Source organism: Vidua macroura, chromosome 2 (genome assembly GCF_024509145.1).
Source record: "Vidua macroura isolate BioBank_ID:100142 chromosome 2, ASM2450914v1, whole genome shotgun sequence".
Lineage (NCBI taxonomy): Eukaryota > Metazoa > Chordata > Aves > Passeriformes > Viduidae > Vidua > Vidua macroura.
This window is the reverse complement of record NC_071572.1, coordinates 79707893-79728293: the sequence shown is the minus strand read 5'-3', so window position 1 is coordinate 79728293 and position 20401 is coordinate 79707893. Positions and strand designations below refer to the sequence as shown.

The 20401-nt window shown below is 35.9% G+C and overlaps 1 protein-coding gene across 1 annotated transcript in view; it reads right to left on the bottom strand.

The window, feature by feature from the left end:
* Window positions 1-20401, bottom strand: part of DLG2 (discs large MAGUK scaffold protein 2) — a 985470-nt gene that overhangs the window by 225842 nt on the left and 739227 nt on the right. The gene's annotated exons all lie outside the window — the stretch shown is intronic.

Sequence of the window (20401 nt, the reverse complement as noted above, 5' to 3'; positions counted from 1 at the left end):
AAAAAGGGCTTAATTGTACAATCTCTCTTGTTTACATTCAGCTTTTGTTTCTCATTAAGAGCAGAAAATGAAGATAACTCCCCCTTATCTTTCCTACTCATTTTTAATACATATATTCCCCCACACAGAGTTTAGTAATTTAAAATAACTTAAATGCTAATTATTCCACTAAATATACTAAACATACAATGCAAATTTAATTTCAGAACAAAAGGTAAAATGGCAAATGATAATGTAATCAACCTAATACTCAGTGTTTCTCAGTAAAAGAGGACATACGTTCCTTAGAATTGCACCCTGATGTAACTTTAACACTAGTTCTACCAGATTTTAAGCAGCTTGAGTCTTTCCACATGGATTTTTATTAATCTAGGACACAACATTTGGGGAAAAACATTATATTTTTTCTATAGCAAACATGATATTTTTTCTACAGACTCTCTGAAAAAAAACTTTTTGATTGATTTTGATTTTTGAAGTCTAATGGCTCCTCATGTTATACTGACATGACTAAGAAACCTGAGTAATAATAATAATTATGTTACAAATACACAGTATGTGCTAAATGCAGTATTATACTATGGAGGAATAGTATTGTAAGTACAAATTGATAAAACAGAGCATCAGTCAAAGGCAGTTTTGTGATAATAAATTGTACTCCTTATCCAAGACATCCTGTTCAAATAAAATATTAAAAAGCAGAAGCATCTGGGTGTATTTTCTGATTAATTTAAATGACTGCAGCACATAGTGAGGCCCGGTATTAATAATCAAAGTGCACAGTAAAAATAAATCTTTATGTCTGTTTTATATCACTGATTCTAATAACTGAGGACTTTGTCTTGCTTTCAAGCTTTGCATCTATCTCAAGCTGTTTGTTCAGAAGCAACATATCTTATTTTCAATAAAAGCACTTCATTTGACATTAGTGAGCAACACATCTATCTTACATGAATTTCTTCCTGTAGCATAGTCAATAATACTGTCTGACAGAAGAGATGCTTTTTTTTTTTTTTGGTGTAGCCCATGAAGTTGTCATGCCTGTCACTCAACAAACAAAAGTCCTGCTGCTTCCTGCTATCTTCTGTTGTGATCAGTGTGCTCTTGTTTTATGTTAGTATTTATCCCTATTGAGAAGGTTTCAGAAGGTTTGTGGAAAAGAATATTCCCCTTCTAAGAAGAGCTGCAGAGCTTTTTATCTGTTTTATAGCAAACTTAGGAGTACCATAAGTTTCTGGGATCATGGTGTGAACAGAATAGCTGAGTGGGACAAACACTGAAGAATATTATTTGAATATTGGTTAAAATTTCACGTTAAGTTTGCATGTACAAGGGACTTTACACCACACTCCTGCCAAGTGAGGGGCTCATCTATCTGCAATATTCCACCCATCAGAAAACCTTTTCGAATCCTAGGGATTTATGAGTATTCAAATGAGCCCTCACCTTCTTTCATGAAAATAGTTCAGAACTGGTGATATGAAAACTCATTTTCTTCACAAAATTATAAAAATCAAGTTTGATGCTTGATATGAGTTTGTGCCTTCTAAGGTATCATCATGAATACAATGACACCTTAAAGTCTAAAATGCAATTTAATCATTGCTTGACACAAGTTGCTATTGGAGACAGAATAATAGTCTGATATGATTCCTAACTGACTTATTGAAAAGATCATCTCCTGGTGAATTCTATCAAACTGATAGAACCAGCAGAAAGAAGCTGATTTCATCACATGCTTAATACACTTGTGCATTTGCCATGTCTTTTGCAGCACAGAAGAAATAAAGCTTTCTGCTACCAACACTTTCTGTGATGAATGCCTAAACATATCCCTATTGAGATATGTAAGCAGCATAGTTTTAAACTGACAGATCAAAGTATTCAGAGTTTAACATTTAAGCTTCTAAAAATGCTACCATTCCTCTGAAATGATACAGAATGCACCTCCTACTAGTTTTAGTAATATAAAGTAACATTAGTAATATTTCAATATACTACCCAGTACTACAGCCACACAAGATGGATTTTCCCTGAATAAAAGAATTTTACATCCTGTAAAAGACCAATTTTAACTTAAATCCATTTTATTTTAGTTCATTGAGACAAGGGGAATACTGTTCTTGTAAGAGTGAAGGAGCAAAGAATGAGATTGTAAACTAATAATAAGGTGCAAAAATGGAAGCAAAGAATCCAACCTCTCTCTTTAATGGGTTTAAATTGCTTTTTGTTTTAATCTTATTTCTCAGGCAAGGTGAACCATTTAATGGCTTCATTAAATAATAAAAATAGAGCAGCCCAGTGTTCACAAATGTTTTAAATGTTCATAATTAAAATAATCATATCAGTAAATGTTATAGAAACAAAAAGGTGAGTAGCCAGTCTCCTTAGCTTTAATTCTGTTCTAGGCCAAGAAAGCTCTGAAGGCACTTTTGCTGTGTGAGTGATGCTGAAACTGGAGGTAGCATCATAAACCCTTCTTTCCCCACAGGGATCAGATGAACTACCACCTTCCCTTCCCAAATGACACTTTCACCCATACACAACATGCCAGTGAAACCTCTATCTGGGATGAAACAATCATGTTAGGGAAATACTTATTGTGTTTTAAACTTCTGTAATGCAAAAATATGGACATACCACCATTAAGAGATCAGACTGCATGATGCTCAAATCAATTCATCCCATAGCCTGCCTATTGCATTGACAGTAGAAGAAATAAGGTTGTTACAGTTCAAAATTTTTCCTCTTCTCTTTTGTTTATATAAAACCAAGATACGCTGTCTTTGCAAAGAGAGTACTAGAAAAGTCATTAGCTTTCCTCTCTCAACCCTCAATCTCTATCAAAAAAGAACAGTTGTCCTCTATTTGCTATAGCCCTGATTCAGGAACCCTTTTGTTTTCATGTATCTTTATTTTGACAAGTCAGAACTGACAGTATTAAGGTTATTTGCTTCCTAAATCAATTGACCTGCAACTTCTCATAAAGATGCAGTGAAGCAGCCGTGGCACAGGCTGAGTAGAGACCTCTCTGAACACTGGCTTTGGAGCAGCCATTCTTCAGATCCCAATTCTGAAACTGCCACACAGAAGAAAAAATATACAAACTCCATCTGTCTATCAATATGTTCTCTGCAGGAAAAAAAAAAAATCCAAAACAAATAACAACAAAAGCAAACCCAAAACTAGAGCTCTGAGTTATTCTTTGTCATTCACAATACTAAAACAAAAAAGAGTGATAAATGCAATATTAAAAAATTCCACAGGAGACCAGTGAAGGGAATGCTAATACTGTTTGTTTTTATGATGTATTCTCAGCATGTTGTTTCTTATGTCAAGGATTGAAAGTAGCGCTGCAGTTGTTTATAAAGCTTCTAAGCTTTTGATTTGATGGATGTAAGAGTTTAGGAAGGCAACATGCTTTAATTCCATTAATGTGGAGTTTTAATTCAGCTCAGTGAAGTGAAACCAGCTTTTCCTGATGCTGCCAACAGCTAAACTCCTAACTTAAATGAGTTTTTGCACTCCTGTGGGATTAATTAGAAGACCGGAGATTGCTTTTTTTTGGCATTAATTTAATCTCAGCTACAAACGGTTTGATAATATCCAGCACTGACAGTTACTGACCCATATTAGAAGTGTCAAACTAACCAGACAGTCTCCCATCAGAGGCAAATAGGAAACTTCAGGGAATAGGACATTCAACCCTGCTATGTTCAGATCACCCTCAGGTAACAAAGCCAGACATGAGATGTAATGCTGTTTTCATGCACAGGCACATGCAGTGAGGACTTTAGCAACATAACTCAATTTTTAAAATGGCATCTGTACATCTATTGCACAAATAGCATTGCTAGCTAAATAGCTACTCATTGGAAAACAGAAAAGTAAGGATTAGGCTGTCACTCTGCCTACAAATATGTAGAATAAGGACCACACTACATCTGTATTCAGGTTCTTTGAGGCAATTTCACTTGCACAACTAAAGTAAAAAAGGTTGCTAACTTATTCCTCCCTCCCTGCCTGCCTCCCTTCCCTAAACAGTGTTCACAAAGAAGTAGTTAGCCACATTCTGTGACTTGAAGTATTTGAGTTACTGCAGCCCTAAACTAGCATCATTTAGCAATAAGGAAGAATGCAAGGTGGAGCTGTGACTCAGAGGAATGCTTCAGCTCCTGGAATAGAGCTAATTATCTACCTTTGTTAGCAGTGTGCCCAAGTCAGGTACCTGATCTTCAAAGTGGTGAAACTTCCACTGACTTCAAATCTACTTCCTTATGGCTGAGGTAATTGCAGGAGATAATGATTACCTTTAAAATATAAAAATCTTGCCTTTTTGAGAGGATTTGTTATTTCATTTTGAGATACAAGAGTATTTAAAACAGCAGAAGTGGTTTAGAATGATGTGGGGGGAATTGAAAGTAATTAGGAATGCTGTTTAAAGGAGTAGAGTGGAGAGGACATATTTTTAAAACAGTTCCACATGTAAAATTCCCATGTAGGGTAAATACAGACTTAAAGTATTGTGAAGAACTTAGCATGGAGTAAATTAGAGCTAGTGAGTGAAAACCATTAAAAAAACCCTAATCCAATCCGAAGTGATTGTGTTCCTTGTTCGTATTTTCATATTTTGGACAAACTTTTGGGTCTTTACAAATGGGGCACCTAAATCTCCACAGAATTCCAAGACATTCTATTACTGTTAAAAAAAAATAAGCTTAAGTCTTCCTATCAGCTTCAGTTATAGTACTACTGTTGTTATTATTGCTATCATTATTAGTTATGATACTGTAAAGATGATGAGGAATTATAAAGCTCATTCTGGGAGCTGAAATTCTCCCTGACAAAGTTAGTTTGAAAATTATACCAGCTGAGGACTGAGGTTTACACAACAAAATATTTACAAATGAAAAACATAGTAAAAACAGGGATAATGGTAGAAGAACAAAAATCCAACACTCTCAGTTACTTAAGCAGTATTGGATGGAAATGATCCATGAACATAACACCTGATTTTGTCCCTAATTACAGCTGTGGAAGAGGACGTAATGCTACTGTCATGAATTTAAATAGGGAGTGTTTGTTTAGAACCTGCATGAAACTTCCCGAGGCACTCCACATGGCCTCCCAATTACCTGCAGCTCATGGTACCTGGTACCACGCCCAATACTGTGCTGGCTTTGCAGTTCCTCATGGAGAAGGCAGCTGTCACCCTCCTTCCTGCTCTTTGGCATGATGCTTACGCACTTCCATGTCACTAATGATTTTTGCCATACACTCAAATGTTGTAGCTCATTTCCTGTTATTACCACTCCTAATTCTTCCCAGCACTAGGGCTTTCGAAGCTGCAGACACAAGTTGTAATGAACTCACCATAGCCCCCATTCAGTGTCACCCTGTACCACTCAGGGGAAGCAGGTACAGAAATCAGGAGAGAAGCTGAATCCAGAAGGATTGGGGGAAGGTGTTTTAAGGTTTAGTTTTATTTCTCACTACCGTACTATGATTTAATTGAATTACTTTCACTGAGTTGAGCTTGCTTTGCCTGTGATGGTGATTGATCTCTCCCTAGAAAGCAAGAACATGCACAGACATATATTCTTTCACTAGCCACTCTGCAACAGCTGCAACACCCAGCACTCACCACAAACCCCACTTCTGATGGATTTCTAGAGCTCTGTGTTGCTTCCATAATGAAACATGTCATTGCACTCAAAACTTATTAGGTCTCCAGGCAAGTAACAACTGAAGTATGTGCACCAAACTTCCTTTGCAGTTTAAGCAAATGTCAAAAGGCATTAGGAAGGACTTTAAAAATGGGTCCACATTTAAGGAACTTTGGCAAAACTTTGATCAAGAGATAGCTCAGCAATTTTAGGAAAATTCATACAGGCATAATAGGAAGAATCATATAGGACTTGTGATCCAAAAATACCAAATGGCACATCAGACATGTATGAAACAGTTGCTCCATGAGGGGAAGGCAGAAGAGGAAAAAAGAAATTATTGAGTAAGTTTTCCAGTAAGAAAACTGCTTCTACTGTCTAAAGGAAATGCTCATCTATTCTATAGTCTGTGAATACATCATAAATTTTGAAATACTGTAAACTAGTAAATTATTCCTAACAATGCTAACAGGCAGCAAGCCTCGAGTCTCAGAAAGTGTTAAGACCAGAATTTTTAGATGACTTGTTGATTTTAGATGACTGAAGGAAATCCATTTTTCAAAATAAAATTTTGTGGGAGATATGTACTCAATAAGAGCATAAGAAAACAAATGGTTAAGTAGACACTTGAAAAATATGGAAAACCTCACATTTTATTGTGCTTTTCCTCCACAGTCTGCAGAAGTTCATCTAAAGTTAGGAATTCCACTTAAAAGACCTTTGAGAGATCCCTTCAGTAATCAGAGACTTGTAATTCCAATCCAGGATCCAAAAAAAGGGAGCATAATGCTCTGTCAGAGCAATTTTGTCATTAACAAAAATGAACTGTTTTGCACTTAAGATGACACTTGAAAAATATAGGACTTTTGTACTACATCTGTTTGCTTTTTAAAGGGTAGGGAAATCACAGATAAGCCTAATGACAGACTTAAGATCAACCCATTAAACTAATTTGCAAAGTTTCTATCCCTCTCCATCCAAAGAAAAACAAGCACATATTCTTCTTATGCTGGAGTTGTTGCACTAAAATTTACTCATTTAAGATAAAGTATCTGGAAATTAAAATGATTTAAAACAGCAATGAAATACTGTCTGATGGGAAACCATACCATGCCATTATTAAACATTTCTATATGCTATGAGATTCTGTATGATTTTATTTGAATAATAAATTAAAAAATACTACAGAAGTTTAATATTGTGTATGACCAAGTTCATTTTCTCTGTGCTTAATAACCTTCATGTGTGCATTGCACTGAATTACAGAGGAGTACATTCAGCTTCCACAGAAGTGTCTCATTAAAACAAATAGGACTATCACAACAGAAAGAGTATTAATTTGCAATTTAAAATTTATCAGAAAAGAACATTCCATATTGCAGTTACTCCTGATACTGTGTTTACTGCACCTGTGTGATACCTTCTGATAATGTTATCCCTTCTATCTGGATATACATTATCTCTGCACAAGCTAGGAATACGGGTTGAATATGTCTTTTTTTTTTTAACAGAGAAGAGGTGAGAATGTAATCCTACATAAGCAGCTATTTAGTCTCACTTCCTCTGTCATTCAAAGCAGACTAGCATGCAAGTGTGCATGTGCAGCTATACCAAGCACAAACCCAATAATCCTAGAAAAATACACAAAGAGAACAAAACAAACGCAGAAATAACACAATGCACATAAACAACATTCCAACAGGATAAGGACAAACAGCAGGGAGTGGCAATTTGAAAATGCAGAAGTATAAAGACTGTATTGTCAAAATGAAAGGTGAATAGTGAAGCGATTCAACAATTTAAGCTATTCTGCTTCTAATCTAACCTATATGAAGTATGATTTTTGAATCTTTTTAATCAATACAAGTTGGACTTAGCATTTCATGGGAAACATTGAATGTCTTCTACCATGGGGTCTAACAATGAAGTATACATTAAAACTAGACATGAAAAAAAATTAAAACTGTATTATTTTTTCTCATTCTGGGGTTACTCTCAGTGGAAGTGTGAGGCATAAGCACCTCCCAGAGAAGATGACTATCATATTATCTAACTGCCTTAGCAATTCATTTTGCCTGGCTTTGATTATAGGCCCTAGACTGGATTAGATGGATGATGATATACTATTTATTTATATGTTCCATTATGTCAACCCTTATATTCATAAATTGACATATAAACTGCCATTTATTTAAAGATGGTTATTACATTCAATCTTTGAAGAGATATTTAGCTAATGAGGAGAGAATTGTGAAAGGAATTTATCACGAATTTGACTCTACGCCTGTGGTAGTCATTAAGGTGAATTGTTTAGTTACAAACTTAATAGATAAATCATTTGAGTAAAACATTGGAAAGTGGTTTTAAAAGGTTTCCAAATTTAGCAAGCATGTATATGTGACTAAGCTGATACACAGTCAATTTGTGATCCTTCTGGTGACTAATTTAACATCACTAAGATAAAATAGTGTAAGTCCTGAACAAAAGCCTAAGTTTCCTCTGCTAAACTTTACAAGAATTTCTTATAGGTTAGGGATCATTCCTTATAATTACAATCTTCTCATCAGTGAGTCAGCAAACCCAAGGCTCTTGGGTTATTTCAAGGTTACTTTAGTATAAAGACATTGCCATGTTTCTTCTAAGTTCATGTTTCATTTCTTAAACAAAGAGTTTCATCTAGAAGGAAGTCTCTCTTTGCTGCTACCAACTAATTATTTCCCTCTGCAAGTATTGTACTTTGGTTCATACTATGTAATTTGGTTCATAGATGTTTTGGCCAGAACCACTTGCACTTGGTCCACACTGAGATTTAAAATACTGCTGCTTAAGAGAAAACATCTGAATAACAGACAGGGATGCATAAGGAAACATGAATCAATCAATACAAATGGTCACAGCTGGATTTATACCAACACCTCATCTAACCTTAACTAGTGCTAAAACCAGAATTCCATTGTTTTTTAGCACTGTAAAGAGAAATAGCTACACAAGGAAACTATTTTGGAACATGAGTATCTTGTGTCCATATTTATCCTGTGTACATGAACTGAGCTATCATTGCAGCATTTTGCTTCAGCTCTCCATGTGTTATTTTTGAAGAGAAAGCAGTTCTGCTGAAAACTTATGAGTACCTAAAATCAATGAACACTTCACATATGAAATATGGATTACTTAGATGATAGAAAAAAATATGGAGGATAAGCCCATGCATTGGATGGTCATCCATCTTTTCAAATCTTGGATTCACAATATTGGCAGTAAATTCCATGACAATAGGATCTTGTGTTCAGAGCTCCTTTGATACACTGTGTTATTCCAAGTTACATCTCTCTTCCAACATTCAAGGGAATTTTCTACTATTATAGAAAATACCTGTTCAAATAATCATATTTTTTAACCACTGGAATTCTCCAAATACAGTTTGGTAAATACACCAAATTTACCAATCATTTACCAATGATTTGGTAAATCAAGAAACCCAATGAAGGTTCTGTTGCTCATTACCTCTGGATACAAAAACGAGAACTTTTGTACCCAAGTCAAGTGCAACGGTTTCATTTCTGTTTTATTCTTCTGGGTGAAAGACAGGCCTGGATACATTCTACACCTTTGAGGCATCTAAATTAATTTAAATTTGTATCTTATTATTAAGCCTATGATAACAACTCCAGCTCCAGAATCCTTTTATATACAAACCAGAGATTGTTACCCACCAGTACCAAACAAAAACTCTTCCCTATAAATGTGGATGCAGAATGTGTAAATTAGTGCTGGAAAAGAGTAATTATTCTAATTTATGTATTTCACTGATGGCAACCCAGACCTGTTTCTTACAATAAATGTTATGATATGTACATCTCCAATTGAGAATAGAGGAAAAACTGTCAGCATTGTAAAAAAGAAAATGCAACATAATTTTTCTCACATCAAACATCATCTTATTCTCTACATAGAAACTGGTCTAAGCCTCAAGTGATGAAATGCTAATATAATTTAAATGAATTTATTAGGACCTCTTTTTAATTAATTTTGCTTTTCTTGTTAGAAATATAAAGGGTCTTTACAATACTACCAAATTCCTGGATATTAATCAGTCTATGAATCAACATTCCCAAGTCAAATGGTAGCTTTCACCTTTTTCCATTGATTGATTTCATAACTCAAACGAAGATCTGTCAGATTTTAAAAAATCTGACAGATTTTAAAAGATTTTTAAAAAAGAGAATTACACTGATTCACATTCATATGTACACTACTAAAATTTGAAGTTGTACAAGGTACTCTTGATTTGTTCTCCTTGTTTGTTGTTCCTTTTGGCAAGCAAGTCTGAAACTTCCTAGCCTCACAGAGGATTTCTGTTAGGACCTTGGTAAAGCTATTTACTCTCTCCATTTGCCATCTCCTTGTCTCTAAGAAAACAGATACACGACAAGTCCAGATTCTCACAGTGATTGGAATAATATTAAGGTAGACAAGATTAAAGCTGTCTGCAAGCTGAAGAAATCTTATCATTTTCCAAGCTGCATCAATATTGCACTTCTGTTAATTGAAACTAATTAAAATGATTTCTTTCATTTTAAAATGGTAATGCAAGAATAGTAGAACTGGAAAATTTAAACATGAAAGAAATTAAAGAGACCCAGTGTGAAAATATCACAGCATATTCTATTTTGAAGAGCATATTTACTTCACTTTTATAAAAATCCCCCTTCTTATTATATAGTGATTACTTAGAACTTCAACTTTATGTTGCAGCACTGTGTTTTAAAGTTTATTGATATACAACAGTCCATGCTGCTTGATTTAAGTCAACAGCAAATAGATTGACCATTCCAGTTATTTAGGAATTTATTTGCCATGTGATGCTATTTCTTTAAGAAGGATACACAGTATTACATTTAAATAGATGGAGGCTTTTTGAGAAATATTTGTTGTGATGCTACAAAAAAATGATGTCATGTGATGTGGCACTCAGCCTTGACATGAAAACTGCTTATAGTATTGTGTTGCCATGTTATTCTTGGTTTAACAAAGTCATGTAATTCTCCTGTGTTTGCTGAGATATAATTTGATTTTGGTATTGTAATGATCTTCCTTTGCAGACACCTGCTGCCTAATCCCACTTTTGTCAAAACACAAAACTCTACTCCTTCCAATTAATTCAAATCACTATGGTATTGTACAAGAAAAAAAAAAAAGCAAAAGTAAGGAAAAAGAATCAGTTGAACATGATTCCTGTATTGTTATCATTGTCAGAATGGTTTGAATCTTTGATATTTTGTTCCAAAGAACAATCTGAGTACCCTAGCTGAAAGGCCTGTTCTTGTAATCCATGGCATACCAATGTCAATGCTAATTGCTGAGTGATGATTACAAGAACTATCTGGGAAACCAGGCAAAATCATTAGGAAAAATGCACTCAAATTTCCATCAGGAGTAAAGTTCCTCTCTTTGCATATTTCCCTTTCTAAATCCTGTGGACATACCAACTAGGAGAAGTTTCATTTGAGCCTCAATGTTCTGCCTAGATTTCTGCCCCCAAGATTTCAAAGACACACATGAATTCATACCTTACTTCAGATGTCTTTGTAGCACAAGAATTCTTATACGCTTTGACTGAAGTAAGATAATAAATGAAATGGTTGTAAAGGTTTCATATGAAAAATGAACAACCTTCACTCATACTGCTGAATCTGAAATGTCAAAATTGAATTCTCTTCTGCCTGGTACAATGACAGCAATAGGTGAGTTTGTATCCTAAACAAACCTGTATGACTTCTGCTTCCAACACAGCCTGTACAGCCATGCTCTTACCACAGATACTACACAAGTCCTCCTACCTGCAACTCTTAGTCACTGTACCTCGAACAGGCTCAGAGTTCTGATTATAGCTTACACAGCCGTCAGCAGATCAGTAGCTGAACTGTCTACATACACATTGCTGATTGTGCCCAAGTCAGCAATTAAGCAGTGTGGGCATTTATTGGCAGCAGGTTATTCTGCTTCATCAGCTAACCTGCCTGGGCTGGAACCAGCTCAGAACCTCGGTGCTGCACTGGGCTGCACAGGGGCACTGTACTACCAGTGAGTAGTTCCAAGTGGTATTTGGCTTCCCTGCTGGGTATTCCACCCATGGGGGCTTCAGTGCAGCTCAGGTGCACATCCTAACGTGCTTTCTCCCTACACTATGATGGCTTCACTCTGCTATTTAGGAAAGCTTGACTGCAAATACAGTCATTGCTATTTAGAACTCAGCTGCTAGAGTTGTATTCTTTTCCCTTCTTCCCATTTCATAAGTGTAGTGACTTCAACATCATAAAAGCAAGAATTATAATGATCCTCAAAAGAGAAAGCAAACAACTCCAATTATCTGTGAAACAATGCATTTTCTGCATGGAGTATGAAAATACTCTGGAAAAAGATATTGTCTATGCATCTCCCTGGGGACTGTAAAATTTCTCTTCCTGTATTTCCTTAACAATATTGAAATTTTAATTTTGAAAGTCAAACTAAGAGTTCCTCTCCCCTTTGTCAGCTAAAAAATGTATTTTAATATCTTGTCACTTTCACTGACCTTGCTTTTACTGCAGTAACAGTAGTAGCTTTATGCACTATAAGCATTATTAAAAAATCAGATAAAGTAGTTGCTTCTGGTGCTGTTCTTTAAAAATGAAATAAAAACCTTTTAAAGAATTAATTCTTTTAAATCCCAAAACATTAACAAATTCTACATACAAATTTACAATGACAACTTGGCTAACTTTAGGTTCAACCCAGAAAGGTCAGTTGCATAACTAGACCTTTAGAAAATTCAGGGATTTTTAGAGCTTGTAACTCTTTCTGCATACCTAATGCATATTGGTTTTTTTTATTTTCTTTCTTGGCAGAACAAAAAGAAAACCTCTTCCCAATGACTTCATATTGATACGGCAGCTTATAATCACTATGGCTTATGATTAACTACTATGTCATTGTGTCCTACTATTGCAAATTGGCACTGAATATCTCCGCATGTGTGCATATGGTTTGTCAAAGGCAGTTTCTTTCCTGGCCTTTTCAATGTTTCCTACCAAAACTCAAGCTCAGGATTTTGCATTTCCCCTGTACCTGTGTGTAATAAATAAGCATCCATCTTTCTGCTCCCCGTTTCCTCTGTTCCCTGCCCACCCCTTACCCTTCTCAAATTAATACTCTTAAGAAATTATGTTGAAGTACTGTAACTGTGTAACTCACACTGTCAAAAATTTTAACTCTGAATCTCCCCTCTTCTCTTTTTCAGTTTCAAAAATGAGGTTTCAGTATTTTCAAACCCCCAAGAATTTTAGTTCAGGTCCCAAGGCACTCCACAGGTAGTGTCTCTTTTGGAGACACTGAAAATCAGTAAATTCAGTATAGCTTTCATTTGTTGTGTTGGTTTTTTTAAATTACATTTGGGCAAAATTTTGGATGCAAGTATAGAGACAGTAGTGGTAGGTGAGCTCTACAACCCCACAGCTGCACAGCAGGTGTCTGAACAGCCCCCAGTAATGAACCAATGCTCTTAAACATTTCTGTCTTCCTGCATAGCACGACTTTGTAATTTCCTACAGACACACACTTTCAGAATATTGAACTAACATGAAAAAATTGCGGTCCAAATTTGTCAAAGAAGCTATGGCGTTGGAAGAGAAATGGACTGAAAATAGGCACAATCCTAGTGTGCTGGGATAACATAAATTATCCTTTGAACTCTGAATTTTTAAGAATTGAAGTCATATTTAGATTTCACTTTAGGTTATATCATTAGAAGACAACAAAATAAAAAAAGCAAAAACCAAATAATTTTCAAGTAATCACAAGATAATTTTGGTGGTCAAAAGCATAACACCTCTAACCACCCAAACCCCACAGTGATAGCTTTAAAATATTATTTGTGAAAGACTGAGTTACTGTTTCTCACACCAAACAGGAAAGTGAGAAAATACTGAGATAAATGAACTGGAGTCAAATAGCTTTAATTAGGAAGTTAAATGGGGCCGGTGAAGGGCTCTAGCAAGTATATGCTAAGGCTCCTTTCTGTTTGAAAGGTGAAGAGAACAAAAATTCTATAACCAAACTGAGATTCGGAGCAAAATTGTTGAGGTTTGCAAAGCAAGTGCTTGCCAAATGATGGAATTTAAATGGAGATTCCTGCCTATAGCTCTTTGGCCTGTATTACACTGGCTAAAATTTCACTTTTAAAATGTAATTTAGGTACTTCCAAATCTGTGTCTTGCTGGAAGTCACTTGGACTTTAACTTGTGAGATTATCTGAAAGCCCATCTTTTATTTTATGACACCATTTCTCTAACAAATGTATATTTATTTCCATCAAAATGGACTTAAATCAATAAGAAAAGAAGTTCAGCAATCCTCTCCATACCAAAATGAAAGTTTAACTTAAAATAAGGATGATATTTATTCAGATGGCATTTAAAAACAACTTGCTAACTGTAGCACATGTACATAAATGTGCTATATGGGTAAAAGGGAGTTTATATTTCCATAATTTATTTTTTTCTTCTCTGCTGTTTTCCGCATTTTGATAAAACTCCTTTGTAGTATTTGTATTGTCAGACTGAATCAGGGAACAACTTACAACAACTCCCCAAAGTTACGTTGAGACTTTCAGTCCAGCTAAAATTTAAACAAGCACCTTAAAGTTTTGAGTGTTACGGTTTTCATTACTTGTGTCACTCTGAAGTCTCTGTAGATGGTTCCAGTTATATAGTCAATATTTTCAAAGAGCAACAAATGCTTTTTTGAAACAGGAAATGTAAAGAGTACTGATCAATAACTATTTCTGCAGTAATATGAGAAATAAACAATTGATTTCATCACATTTCTCTTAATGATGGTTGCATGGCCTTTTACAAACAAAGAAATGGCAGAAAATGTGACCTCTGTGTTTCAACCTTTGGTTACTAAAATCAATTTTCCCTTTATAATGGGAAATAATTATTTTCCTTATAGACACATAAAGGTACTTGTATGTTGTGACAGTGGGGGAAAAATAGAAAAGGAAAACAAAATTGTAGAAATTTTAGCCTAGACTCAGGATATGGATCCCATCACATCTAGAGTTTTCTTCAAGTTAGTATTTTTATGTTTCTGGCTATTTCATTAATTAGTATTTCATACTTTTTGGACTGAAGATGTAGAGTGAAATCACCAGCTACAAGAGAGGAGGAACCAATTTAGACAACTCATTCAATTTTGCAATGCCTTCCACAACATTGTCCTCCAATAGGCTTGCAGAATCATTGGTCTAGCACAGACTCAGAGACTGCTTCCTCCTGATTTCTGCATCACAAACATGGTTATAGACATATCCTGGGATAAAGTCAGACCTTATTTGACTTGACAAAATGAACAGAACTGGACATATTTGAAAGTATCCACATATTGAGCTTATTTCAACAACAAAAATGGTGGAAAGTAAATACAACACAATCTGGATGCCTGAGCCAGCACTACATTATTCCACTGGGATAACTGTAGTGCAAAATAAGACTAGTGCAGGGCTGAAGGAAGGATCATTATTACTGTTATAATTCTCTCATATTTCCCTGACAAACTACACTGCTGTAATGAGAGGTCTCACCTGCTTTCCATGATGCCTTCTTTCACTCTGTTTAATACTAATGATCACTCTTTTTCTGCAGTGCAGAAAATCTTGCTTATCTCCACCTGCTGGAAATATCTTTTAACCCCAAGGGCTGCTGGGGGTGTCTGTAGACCCTTGCCACCCATTTCACAATTGGACAAAATTGAAAAAAATTTCATTTTCCGAGGTCGTACAACCTGTCAGTGGCACAGGTAAATTTCTCAGTTTCCAGCCCTTTGGTCTGACCAGAAAGCCTTCCTGCTCTTTTCTGTGCAGTTACAACCCTGGAAACTATTATTTTCCCAACAGACACAACACTGGAAGCCACAGCATAGCTTTATTTACCCAGCCTCTACAGTAATATTTAATTTCTAAGCTCAAAGAACTCTCTCATGGGGTAAAAAAGTAATTTCTTCTCCAGGTTAAATTTATTCTTGGTTTTTCTGATGAGCCAAGACTCTAGCAATTACTGTGACAGATGGAGTGATGATTTTTATGATGTGAAAATTGTCCATAGGAATGAAACTGAAATCTCCAAACCTATTTTTCACAGTGGCCTTTAGACCGTTGTCAGGTAATAATTGTCACTGTGGACAAAGTTTGAATTAGTGAATGGCTCCAGTAACTTGTTACTGCAACACTTCTTAGCTGAGTGACACTTTCTGATAAATTTTTGTCATTTATTCTGAATATACTTGAACTAGAAAGGGAACCAATATATGGGTTTAAATTTCTCCCAACACTCAGAAGAATTTGAACATTGCGTTTGGAGTTTTAGTACTCTGTCATTTTGGAAGGACCATTTCAAGGTGATTTTCAGAGAGCAGAACGAGATGTCTGAGAGGCTGCTTACATACATTGAAAACAATAACATATCTCACAGAAATGACTATTTCAAACAAGAAAGTTGTGTGACCTTGGTTAGGAACTGGCTGTGTTTCCATGGGATATTTTCATGCCTTGTATTCAGGCTGAAAGTGCTGTAGCCAGCGTTAGTGGTGAATGGCAGCCTCTGAGGCAGACATCAGGCACAACTTCAATATAGAGGGTCACGGTCCACCACAAGGTCCCCATACCTGGTGACTCAATGTCCTGGCCAAAATCCTTACGCACAAACCCATTAAAAATAGCCTGATACTTGTCTAGTCTCCTGGTTCCAGGCTTCACCATTAATCCAGAAAAACCACACAGAGACTAACTTTTGATACTTTGGGAAGAATTTCTGTGACTTACTTAGAGACTGAGACTCAGAACTTGCTGACAGGCATGGAAAGGAAGAAGACATCTTTCTTTTGTTCACAGATGTCTCTTTGTAGCTCTGCTTGTAATCAAAACAGCAAGAAAATTTTAATACTAGCGATTTAAAGATGTTTTCTTACTTAGAACTATCTTTTTTCTTCTGTAAAAACATAGTAAAGAAAATACTACTACTTAACTGAACTGAATTAATATTTCTGTCTTACTTTATGAGCTGAGAATATACAGTTTAATTTTCATGAGTGCAGACTGTGAACAAAAGGAGATCTGTAGCACAAGAAAGCACATTATCTCTGAAAATCAAGCCATATTAAAAAATAGGAAACATTTCCCAAATGACAGAGCAGAACAAATACCTTAAATTTTCTCTTTTTAAAATTTTATTCTAGTCTGTTTAACAACAGTAGTTATTATTCCTAATATATAATTGAGACGATTATTTTACTGACACAGCAAGGCAAATAGAATTAAGTGACTTGCTCAACTGAAGAAAATAAGTCAGCAGCACATCTGCAAATAAAGCCCAGCAGCTCTAACCTGAAGCACTGCATCTAAACCTGAAAGGCTTCAGAAACTTTACATAATTAAACACTTGAACTGTAGAGGTTTTATGCATTCACAGGTTAAGATTCTCCTGTAAGCATATCTCTGAGTTTTTGAAAGCTGCATCTTCCTAGCAATTTTAATTAATAGCCTCCAAAATAGAAGACTCCTCATGAAAAATATGAAAGCACTTAAGTGAGTTTATAGAAATGCTTGTGCTTATCAGAGATTCACTCACGCAAAATAGCATGACAGCTGAGATTGAAAGGCAGCATCATTTTTCTTTCATTAACCCTAACAGTTATATGACTGGATCATTTACTTGAAGAGAACGCTTCAGTCAGGATTAAACAGAAATTATAGGAAACTTTTCCCGTTAAGACTTTCTGATTTGTTAATTGAAAGTGATAAAGAAAATCCACAATTAAATTCTGTCATTTCCAAAAGATCCTTAAATAATTAAAAGGCCTCAGCAGGCTGATTCACAAGCAGGGACAATCTACATTGAACACTGCATTTAAGTTGCAGACAGTTCATCAACACAGTTTATGCTGATTGTGTTTTCCCTTATAACTTTAAAATATTGCAGATCTGAAGGTGTTTTCAGAAGCAGCACAACCCTGTCAAGCATAAGGCGCATGTAGTTGTATTCATCTGAGCTGCATCCTGCCACCCACTGTGAGTGTGCTCCTGCCAGTGAGTCAAGGTCTCTAGGCTTATTTTTAAAGAGGTCTAGGAGTTAAAGAAGTGCTTGAATTGCTAAAGATGTTTGTTCTTCAGAGAGTGAAGGCTATAGGACTTACATAGCTGATTCTCACTGAAATTACTGGGAGCTGCTTCTCTAACAGTTATTTTAACAAGGTATCTTATAGTTTTAAAAGATGGGGTTTTTTTGTGACTTTAAGGTTAGTTTGTTTTCATTGACATTGAATAAGCTGAACCTTGGTATTGCCTATTTTTATGTTCAAAAATCCACAGAAAGAATTGTGTACTGATTCCTCTCCATTGTCTTTAAGCAATGTTTTTTAATAATAGTACTTCATTATATATAAGCTTGCTGTCTGTGGCTGGATTGTGTAAAATGCAGATCAGTCCAGAAGCTGATCTGAAGTTGTTAAAATAAGAAGCACAAATCTGCTCTGATTCTTCTTTTAAATATTTGAGCATTTACATCCATTTGACCTAAACAGACTATTTTACCATTTTGTCATTAGTACTTGAAATTTCTACCAAAAAAACCATCAGGAAAACAAGCAAACAACCAGGCAAACAAAGAGAACTAAACAGTTAAAGTTATTTTTTAGAAGTTATTTTTAAATCCAAGAAAGGTGGTTGTGTTTATGTGGGCCAAATTGAAGACTCAATTTCATAATATCATTGCTATTTTACTAGTTGTTTGATAGGCTCCATTCTCAGGTTGCCAGGCATTTCAAAACCACAAAATATGGTGAGATGTGTTTTGGGAGATATAATTCCCTTATTAAACACGTGGGACTGAACAGGGGACGATGAGTACTCCTGCACAGTGTGAATTTCAATGAAGATGACAAGAGCCTCCCTGGAAGGCAGCCACACACAAGTGCAGTTTTGTGCATCACTCTGACAATAAGCTTGTTCCCAGCAGGTTACTGGGAAGGAAAAGGCTGTGCAGATATTAATAATGAGAGAGTGACTACCAGAGAGACTCACTATTCACACCTTAACTTCCTCCCAGGCTCTGTGAACAGCTATCAGCACCTCCTCAGTGGCCTTCATGGCCTGTGGAGGGATCCCAGGGACGCCTAAAACTATGTGGAGGGACCACAGGCAGCAGTGCTTAGGGCAGACATACACCAGGCTGGCTTCAGAGACAGGAGTGTGGTGACCCTTCTGTGCCACACACTGGAAGCAGCATCACACTCCAAGATTTTGGACATTGCAGTCTCCTGACCCATATGCCTGCATCCCTTTCAGCACACTTTTACTCCTGTGGCTCTAAAGAGTTCCACAATGCTCGGTTACCCTTGAATACCAATGCAAAGGCACGCTGTTTTCTTCAAGACTCTGCCCTAGAGCCTTATGCCAATGTTATCTTCTCTCCCTAATCCCCATCTTAAAGAAAGTAGAGGTGGTTCTGTTCTAAAAAATGCTCTCATTAATCTCATTCATCAACAATCTTGAAATGACACCCAACCGTTAGTGCCTTCCCTACATATACTCAAAAAAAAAAAAAAAAAAAAAAAAGAAGCAAATACCTATAGAGTAAAACCAAAAAGTAAACAAAGCCAACAATTTCAGGGCAGCCCTTTACCAAAAAGTATACTGGCAACTAGAGGGCCAGAAAGATTTCGGTGAAAACAAGGAAGCAAATTCTAGGAAAAAACAAAGCATTTTTCAAGTGTGTCTTTTTAGAGGGGAATGCAATGAAGTTCTCCGTGCAAAGCCTGGGAACACTTTGTGCTACACAGTGGTGAAATAAAGTCTCATGTTTGTAGAAAGAGAGTTACATCCACGAGCTCTGATTTCCTTTCACTGACAATAATCTTCGTAGACATAATAGTCAATAATGACAGGGGCCAGAACATGAATATTCCACATCCATTCCCACATGCTGCTCTCAAAGGAAAACTCACTACTCCAAAATACTCTCTACTCCTGCCTTCAATGGTACAGATTTTCAGCTGTTGCACACTGACATAACTCTCTTAATATCAATTCATATGAACCGATAACTCAATCAAAAAACAAATTATACTTGTCCTAAAATGGAAGTACATTGTTCTAGACCTCCAAATCTCCCAGGAGTTAACAGGCCACCATAAAAGCCAGGGTTATAAACTTGAATTTATTATAGACAAATAAAGCTTTGCCCTATGAATTCTCTGCCTATTAAGTTAATGAGCCTTGACAAAACAATCATCTGAGGAGCAGCTGACAAATTATCTGGAGCAGCAATTTGAAAGGCGTTGGCTTGCTTACAAACATTTCAGTTGGGAGAATATGGCATCATGTTCCTCTTCCTCTGGAAGAGTCATTTGTCAAACTGAATTTCTTGCAGATGAACAGTAGATTCCCAATATTGGAGCAGTGAGATACAACAATAAATGTAATTACTAAAATTAGTAAATAATCCCTGACATTTCCTCCCCAAACTTGAGGCTCAAAAACGCTGATGCAGAGCTCTTTCTAGGAAGTCTGCATGAACAAAGTGAGGCACATTTTTATTTTTGACTGGAGCTCATTGAAGTGTTTAATGTAGAGGAAAAGAGCTTTAAGGAATTCAGGCGCATAGAGGGGAACCTTTCAAAATACTTGGTCAGCATCTCAAAGA